Here is a 9153-nt window from a genome sequence, read left to right as displayed (position 1 = left end):
CTAATTGTGAAATGACAGAAAATGGATGAGTCCACAACTGAACTATAAATGGAACACTCCACATATGAGATGGCATAGAAGTTTGTATCCCCTTGCCAAACCCTAGGTATGACTAGTAATTTCTGCTCAGGGTAGCCCAGCACTGGAATATTTATAGGTATGCTAGTTTAACATGGAGATGATTTCTGAGTACCTACTTTTTACCTGTATTTTGTGAATCTGCAGTCAGTCCATCAAAATAATTTATGTAAGACACCATGAGGAATTTAATCCTTTCCTATATCAAGGTGTACAGTATTAGAGTGTATATTGCAACTATAATTAAGATTAATACACTTCAAAAGTAGAAGTGATAAGAAGTGCAGTTGAATAACTTATTTTTCCCATACCTCCTCTTTTTATAATTACATTGCTATTGCTTCATGAGAACATTTTTTTTATTATGCCTTATTTGACTGTGGAAAGTGAATTGCTCGCTTACCTTTATATTAAATCTTATACTCCTTTTTAATATAGAATTACTTTAGAGTAATAATGAAAGTGAATCTGAAAGTAATGAGTGAATCTGAAAGTTTAACAGGATCAGAGATATTTAATATTTTAGATCAGTATAATTAGTAACTTTTTGGTAGGGTCAGGGTGATTTCAGTATTTGCTGGTAATTAGCTCTTTTAACTAATGAAAGTGCACTTTTAAAAAATAAATGTCCTTTTCAGAAGATTAACCTGTTTAAAAAGTGATTACTAAATATTACTCATTTTTATTGTAATGGGGCCTGTTCTATTACAAACCTAAGACAAAGAAGAAAGATAGTCAGGTGCATAATGCATGACATCTAGGTTGCATGTTTGGCTTTTTCAGAGGTCTGTATGATCTTTACCAAGTTCTTTTCTGTTGTGTGTCTTTCTTACAGTAAAATGGGAAATGGAGAAACTGACTGTACACAAAATACTGTCAAATGCATAATCTGAAAGTGAAAACAGTTTGGTTTTTCCTCAGATCTGTCAGTTGTAATAAGGTAGAATGGGAAATATCAAAAACTTCAGACAGAAGTGTGATTTCTAGGTTGCTGGCAATCCTTCATCAGGGCTTTAGTAGCCTATCTGTAAAACCGGGTTACTTCTGCTTACCTATCTAACTAAAGTGGTGATGTTTGTTTAATTAATGTTTGTAAAGGGCTTTGTGCTCTTCAGATGGAAGTGTACACTGAAGGAAAGGCTGCTTTCATGTTGATTATGATGTCCTTCAGTAACTGTTAGGAAATACCCTCACCATTGGTCACTGTTACTAAATTCATACTAAAGGGAATTCTGAATGTGCACCAGGAAAGAACAGACACCCACAGAATTATTGCAGTAAATATTTATAAAATTGATTTTATAACCATACCAGGAAACATATTTGACAAGCTGTTTAAAACACAAATCTGCATATGTCAACTGAATTTTGCATCTCTTGCAGTTTTGCATTTGTAAACATTTTAAACTGATGTTCTCTCTCTCTCCGTGTCATGGAGAGATGTAGTTTGAAATTCTGAACTAAAAATAAATAGAAAAAGATAGTTTGTTTTTGTTATTCTCAGAGTAATTGACCCCAAAAAGGAAATTAACAGAGATGCAAAGACTCTAACACTTTAGGGCATGTTAACCATCACTCACTTAAGAAGTGTTAGTTCTGACTGTTGCATGTGACCAACACAAATTTAATCAATTTTATCTTTGAACACTACAGTGTATAGTGCAGTCAAGATCCTCCAACACTATGAGAAATGACACACATGGCTAAAAGTCAGTGTAGATTAGCTGCTGTGTGCTATTTTTCCCCAAGAACTAGCATGATCAATGTAACCGATTCTGAATTTTACTTTACAAGTTAATTAAATAGCTCTCTAGGATCTATGCACCTGGTCACCTTCTGGGAAATAAATAAAAGCAGTTGTGAAAATCCATCTCAAAACAGTATTTTACTAACTACTCAAAGTATTAATAAATTTGGCTTTTGTGACTACTTGTTGACTGCATTTACTGAATTCATTTTTTGAAGTTTACTTGTTAATTTTTTATAAAATACACTTTGTCTTATGACGATGCTATAGGTAACGTATGACTGGAAACAGAAAGATTCAAACCCAATAATATGAACATAGTAAGATATAATAAAGAGTTTATTTAGTGTGGTACTGCCAACCACTACAGCGTAGTATACATTTTACACGTTGTCAGCAAAAATTCTGATTGGCCTTCATATTAAATCTTGGTAAATGGGCCATCTGAAAAGCTATCTACTTAGAGTCCTCTACTCCCATCCTGTGAGAAGCAATTAATAAACAAGTCCATGGAAGCTGGAGGATGCAGCCCCGACAACAGCACCAAGAACAACCTTGTGTTTAACTCTGCAGTATAAGTACCAGGGAGCAGCTACTCTAGGTCACCTGTTTCCCAGGAGACCAAGCAGATCTAATTCATGGAAGTATAGCATATAGAATCATAGAATATCAGGATTGGAAGGGACCTCAGGAGGTCATCTAATCCAACCCCCTGCTCAAAGCAGGACCAATCTCCCATATCCCTAAATGGCCCCCTCAAGGATTGAACTCACAACCCAGGGTTTAGCAGGCCAATGCTCACATTTAAGTCTACTCTGCTTCTGTACCCACTTCAGTCTGCCAGAGGAAGTGCGGGGCATTGTTACAGAAGTGATCCACTTCTGCTGTTTTGGAACTCCCATGCATTTAGAATCCATACACTGTTACTCCTCCCTACTAAGATAGTGGAGCATCAATGTGTGTGTGGGGTGCACAGCTCAGAGATCTGCAGTTCCTGCACAGGGTGACATTTCCCTCTTTGAGTAGTGTCCCTACGGATGCTCTACATCAGCAGTATCCTTCTAAGGAGCAGTATCCCTTAGTATTCCTTACTTCTGAGCACTGTCCCTCTAAGCAGATGGGGTCCAGCACTGGAGACAGTCCTGCAGAGCCAAGTGCCACGTTAGACCTGATGGCATGGAGCAGGGCATAATGCTTTGAAAACACATGGACAGAAATCCAAGCAGCTGCTCAACATATCTCAGATGCTGCAATATTCTTCAGAAATTTAGTATATGTTGCCTTGGATCTGGTTGAATGTACTCTCACCCCTGTGAGAGGGCTGAGAGCCTGCAGACTCATAAGAGGTAGATTACAAAACCTGATACCCATTTGAAAATCTGTGAGCAGAGATAGGAGCCCCTTTATGGCTTTGGCACACAAGCAGGAGGATCTTGTGCCTCCCTGTTTGTTGATGTGAAACATGCAGAACACGTGGTCTATCATAACCCTATTTACTTTGCCCCTAATGAGAAGCAGGAAATGGTGGCAAGCGTTTCTTACTGCCATGAGCTCCAACAGGTTGATGTGGAGACTGTTTTCATGGGCTGCCCATCTGCCCTGAACTGCGAGGGTGTTAAGAGGGCTTCCCATCCTAACAGAGATGCATCAGTTGTTAGAAGCAAAAAGAAAAGGAAGCTCACGAAAGCTCATGCTCAAATAAATTGGTTAGTCTCTAAGGTGCCACAAGTACTCCTTTTCTTTTTGCGAAGACAGACTAACACAGCTGTTACTCTGAAATCAGTTGTTAGAGTCACTGATGGGGTTGAGCAAAAGAAAGAGATGCCTGGACAGACATTCAGTTGCTTCCTCCACCAGTTTACAGAGTTCTTTACATGCAAGTGGACCATCACCTGCCTGTCCCTGGTTGGAGACTAGGTAGTTCTGATCCAACTCTGGAAGCAACAGCAGAAGTGTAGCCTTGCATAACTTGCCACAGAGATGCAAGCTGCCATACAGCCCAAGAGTTGAAGACCGTTCCTTATAGAGGTCTGAGGGCTTCTCTGAATTGTCCCTACTAGACCTGACAAAGTTGCAAATCTGTCCAAAGGGAGGTATGCTCTGGCTTTCAGTGAGTTCAGGTATGCCCCTATAAACTGTATCCTTTGTATGGGTACCAACATGGATTTCTTTACATTCAGCTGTAGGCCCAACTCTTGGTACAGAGCGAAGTCCTTCTGTGTGGATGATAACCTGCCTTGAAGGAGGGGCCCTTGAGTAGCCAGTCATCTAGGTACAGGAAGACCACGATTACTTCCTACCAAAGATAAGCTGCCACTGCTGCTAGAACCTTCAAACACACCCTTGGGGCTGAGAATAGGCCAAAGGGGAGCACTCAGTACTCAAAATGATCTTGGCCTATGGTGAATTGTAGGTATATCCTGTGTGCTGGATGTACAGTGATATGGAAGTAGGTATCTTGCAAGTCAAGGGATGAAAAACCCATCCCCTTCCTCAAGTGAAGGAATTACAGTTGCCAGAGTCACCATCCTTAACTTTTGAGGCTTCATGAACTTGTTTAACTGCCTTAGATTAAAGATCAGCCTCCGACCTCCGTCCTTCCTTGGCACTAGGAAATATTTTGAATAGAACCCCCTACCCCTGTGAGAAGAAGGGACTGGTTCTATTGCCTCAGTAGAAGCTTGTGAGAGGGATCCCTGAAGACGGATGGGGAAAGAGGGTGAAAGGAAGGGAGTGTTAAAAACTGTAACCCGATGTTATGACCTCCAAGACCCATTGATCCATGATTCTCTGCTCCCAAGCCTGGTGGAAATGGACAAGGCAGTCACCAAAGTAAGGGAGGTGGACTAAGGGCTCAGCTGTAAATCCAGAAGAGTGGGAGGATTTGAGTCCTTTACCAATTCCTGTGCCAAGAACGGCCTCTCAAAGACCGAGGTCTTGGCACCAAGAGATACTCAGTGCCCACCCACCACAGAGACACTGGTTCATCCAACACAGGGAGATTCTTCAAGTATCAGAATTCCTGCAGTACCAGAAAAGAATCTGGTACAGACGCTGTAGCCGAGATTGCCGAAGCTGATGATGATAGGCATACTGCAGGTTTGGTAGGTATCAGGCACTGATGTTTGCTTGGTGCTGAAGGTACTGCTTGCACCAGTACCCCCAGCTGAGCTGCTTGCATCAGTACCAATGGCTGGGTTAAGGCATGATGGCACCAATGGCTGAGTGGGTTGCTTTGGTGCCAATAGCTGAGTCAAACTCAATGGTACCCTGTGCTCAATGGTACCCTCCTTACTGGCAGAGCGTACAGGTGCCCTATTGGGGCTGTGCTTCCTTTCCTTGAAGCTTCCTGGGCCTGCCGGTACCAAAGGAAGCATCTTTGGCCTTAATGGTACTCTCTGGGACCGAGGACCTCGAGGGGGACCTGGTCTCTTTGTGGAGCTGGCTCCTTAGATATAGTCTGTGTTCCTCTTTCAGGGAGTCTTCCCAGCAGGCTCCCAAGACTTCCCTTTCCCTGAGGGGCAGCATGCCCTGAGGTTGAAGCCCGCTGCATCTGTCTGGGGACAGTTGTATGGGGGCTGGGGGGAAGGGGTCTCCTGACCTGGCTCAGAAGGTGTTTGCTGGGAGCAATCCATTGTTGGATCATATTAAAGAAGTTCTGTATTAAAATCACAAATGAGTTTGATTCCCCAGAGTTTAAATTCCAGGGTATTACTAATTAAGAGGTCTCTTGGTTTTTGGTACTCTTTCTCTCCCTCTATGTGTGAAACTTGCAAGCTGCTAACTGTGTTAGTACATTCTAAGACAGAGTCTGTTCTCAAAGCAGTTCACAGAGAGAGAGACTCAAAGCAATACTCTAACAACAGAAACAACACCCAGAGACTCCCCGCCCTTTTGTTGTATTAACAATAGTGATTAAAATAGAGATAGAGGATGTATGTGGATGGATGCTTGGTGTGGATAATAACTGAATGATCAGGGAGGTGCCAGCCTAAGAATCCAGTGTCTATCGGCTGAAGAAGGCGTCAATTGGAAATAACCAGAGGACCCCCCCCGGAGGGCAGACTGGAATCCACCCAACAGCCTCAAGGATGGGAGAACCGAAGAACAAGATAACATCTTGGAGCCGTCAGGAATGTGCTATCTGCTGATTGATTCAGCAACAGCATGATGAAGCAATTCCCATAGACTGGCATAGGAAGAAATTCCTATAAAAATAGACTGTAAAAAGTGAGAACTTTGGGGTCTGATTCTGCAAACCAACTTCCAGGAGCATCAGATGAGCATCTGACAAGGCCCTGCTCCCTCCTCATGTCCAGGCCACCTGGCCAGTGGCTTGGCATGAGCAACTCTAAGGCTGGTAACTATGATAACAACCTTGCAGAACCTGTGTGTGTGTGTGTGTTTGTATGAATGAATGTGTGACTAAATATGAGATTGAATGGAATGTTATAACTATAACTAACTGCTTACTATGATTCTTTCTGTATTCACAATAAATGTGGTATTTTGCCTTTTTCCCTTTAATAAGATCCTGCTGGTTTTTATTTTATTGGTACAACACCATGGCCAACAGTCCGAGATTTATTTTCATTTTTCTTAGCCCTGGACTTATGGGCCAAACAGAAGGAACACTTCTGGTAGACATGGGACTCCCCCAGGCAACAGACACACTTGGAATCCCCTTGCTTATCAGTACAGCCTCCTGGCAAAAGAGGCCTGCCCTGTCAGGAGAAGACAAGTCTCCCATACGGAAGAGAGGGAAAACACACAATCCTTTCACCTAAAACTAACTATACTATACAACTACAAAGTAACTAACTACTTGCAGAAAAGAGAAGACTGAGTATGCTCTAGATGGACATGAAAAAGAAAAAGAATAGTAGCTATATCTCTGAATTGATTTTACGTTCATGGTGTTAATACATTTGGTTTTCATGAAGATCTGATGACAGACATTTAACTGATTTTGCACAAAGCACTGCATTCATTTTTAATACCCCAAAGCCTACTTTTTAAATGATTTCTACCGGACATACTTCTGTTGTCTTTAGTGAGTTGTTCAATAATACACAATTGGAAATAGGATGATAAAACCAATAGGACATACACAGTAATACATTCTAAAAACTTTATTAGTGTGACACAGGCTCTCAATACAGACTGTCAGGTTGTCATAATTCTGATTATCCTCCATATTAGGTCTTTGGAAAATGGTTGTCTGGAACACAAGATAGATAGGACCAGACTTTGAAATCCTGGCTAACATTTCATCCACCATTACCTCTCACTGAGTAGTTCCTTGAAGTCAATTAAACTGTTTATAGTGTTACTCATTGTGAGTAAGGACACCAGAATCTTGCACTTATAGCACTATGCTTCCCTCTGCTGTGAGGCACAAAGAAGAGAAAAACCCACAGAAACTGGGGAAAGTAGCACATCTGCAACAGCTCACAGAATATCCTCATCTTCAGCATTACAATGTGGTTGCCAGGGAACGGCTGCTCTTTGCCAGCTGTTTCCCTGGGGACCATGTAAATATAGTTCATGGAAGTTAATGCCATTCCTTATAGGATTAACTTCTGCTCTGCTCTTGCACCCCATTTTGGGAGTTTCAATAGAAGATGGAGAGGCAGAGACTTGGTATTATTGCAGAAATGCCACACTTTCTGTTGATTTGGAGCTCCCATTCATTTGACTCTTGCTAAGTTCCAGGGCCCCCCTTTCCCTCTCTTGCAGTATGATATGGCCAGGAGTGCAGGTGACTCGCATTAGCATCTGTAGTCAGGAAACTCCTGGCACAAAGAGGATAAGAGTACAGTTGTAGTGATGTAATTTGAGAGAATGGAGACTCTTTTTTACACTGCAACAAAGGCACTGTCCAGACTTTTGACATTTTATTATTAGGAGTCCATGAGATGATACATCTATTAATTTGCCATCCTGTAAATATCTGTGATTGACCTATGATTTCTCACCAATAATTCATCCAAAGAAATACCTTATACAGCCAGCCTAGAAAGGCCAAGGATAACCAAAACTCATTACATTCCTAGAATGCTTAATGCATTCATTGCAATGTTAAAAATGCTAGCACATACCTAGAGAACTCTACTGACATTTACAGGCACTATGTGGAGATTATGTGCAAAAATTTGCAGGCTGTTTCTGGAATTGCTATTAAGTTCTTATGAAATAGACTTCTTACAAATATAAAGCATCCTTTCCCTCTCAGAACTGAAGAAATTACAAAAAAAGTTTCAAAATGTATCAATACAATAACATGAGTGATTAGAAAAAAAACCAAAAAACACCCTAATTCATTCCTGGAAATATGATATGAAAAACCTCCAGCAAATACCACTGTACAAAAACCACTCAGAATAACCTCACGCTCTTGCATTAGCTTTTGTTCTTTGGGAATAACTGCCACCAGCAGAATGAAGACTTTTTACACTATGTGCCGATCACCTGGAAGAAAAAAATAGTTCCAGAGAAGAAATTCAGTGAAACATACGACATGTAAAAAGAAATTCAACTTGAAAAAACATAAGCTACTTTATCTGAGGATAATAATACACAACACAGAGAAAGAATCCCAGGAAGAAGTAATACCAAAAGTGATTTAGGTATTATCATATGCAGTGTAATAATCCAAAAGGAGACAAAGATGATATTGGGCTGCATATACAGAGAACTGATAAGTCCTGTCTATGGGTGAAATCTTGGCTCCATTGAAGATAATGACCAAACTCTCTCACATTGGATTTCACCATGTCTCTACACGTAGAAAACTGTGTTTACTTCTGGGGACATCAATGACACATAGATCAACACGTTAGAAGGGACTCAGAGAGCAACAAACATGATTAAAGGCTCTGGGGACAGTATTAGGAGGAAAGATTAAAAGGTCTAAATACATACCATATAACTAGGGCTCTAGCAAATTCACAGCCTTGAAAAAGACTTCAAGGACCATGAAATCAGACCTTCCCTATGATATCTAGCTACTGGAAGGGAGTGGCAAGACCAGGGCTGGGGGCACCCCACCCAGGGGTTCCTACCATGTACCAGGTTCCAACTGCTAATCCCGGCCAGTCTGTGGAGGGATGGGACTTCCTCTTCCCCGGCATGGCTGCTCTCAGGTGGAGATCAGACACACCTCCAGGTACCTCCCCTGGCTGCAGAAAGCTCTCACTTCTGCACTGCCTTCAGAGCCAGCTCTGAAGGCAGGGTGGTAATCCCGCAACCCCTTGCAACAGCTTTGCAACCCTTCCCCCATGACCTCCTTTTGGGTCAGGACCCCTCAGTTACACCACCATGAAATT

At 41.6% G+C, this 9153-nt stretch overlaps 1 protein-coding gene across 9 annotated transcripts in view; it reads right to left on the bottom strand.

Annotated features, from left to right (window-relative positions):
• Positions 1-6942: 6942 nt before the first annotated feature.
• CAST (calpastatin) overlaps positions 6943-9153 on the bottom strand; it is a 114372-nt gene continuing 112161 nt past the window's right edge. For all 9 annotated transcript variants that reach the window (XM_073344562.2, XM_073344560.2, XM_073344563.2 and 6 more), the window contains one exon: positions 6943-8296. The gene's annotated coding sequence lies outside the window, so the exon portion shown is untranslated. The remainder of the gene's footprint in view (positions 8297-9153) is intronic.

Source organism: Lepidochelys kempii, chromosome 5 (genome assembly GCF_965140285.1).
Source record: "Lepidochelys kempii isolate rLepKem1 chromosome 5, rLepKem1.hap1, whole genome shotgun sequence".
Classification (NCBI taxonomy): Eukaryota; Metazoa; Chordata; order Testudines; family Cheloniidae; genus Lepidochelys; species Lepidochelys kempii.
Note: the sequence above shows the minus strand (reverse complement) of the source record. Positions and strands in the feature narration are given on the sequence as shown.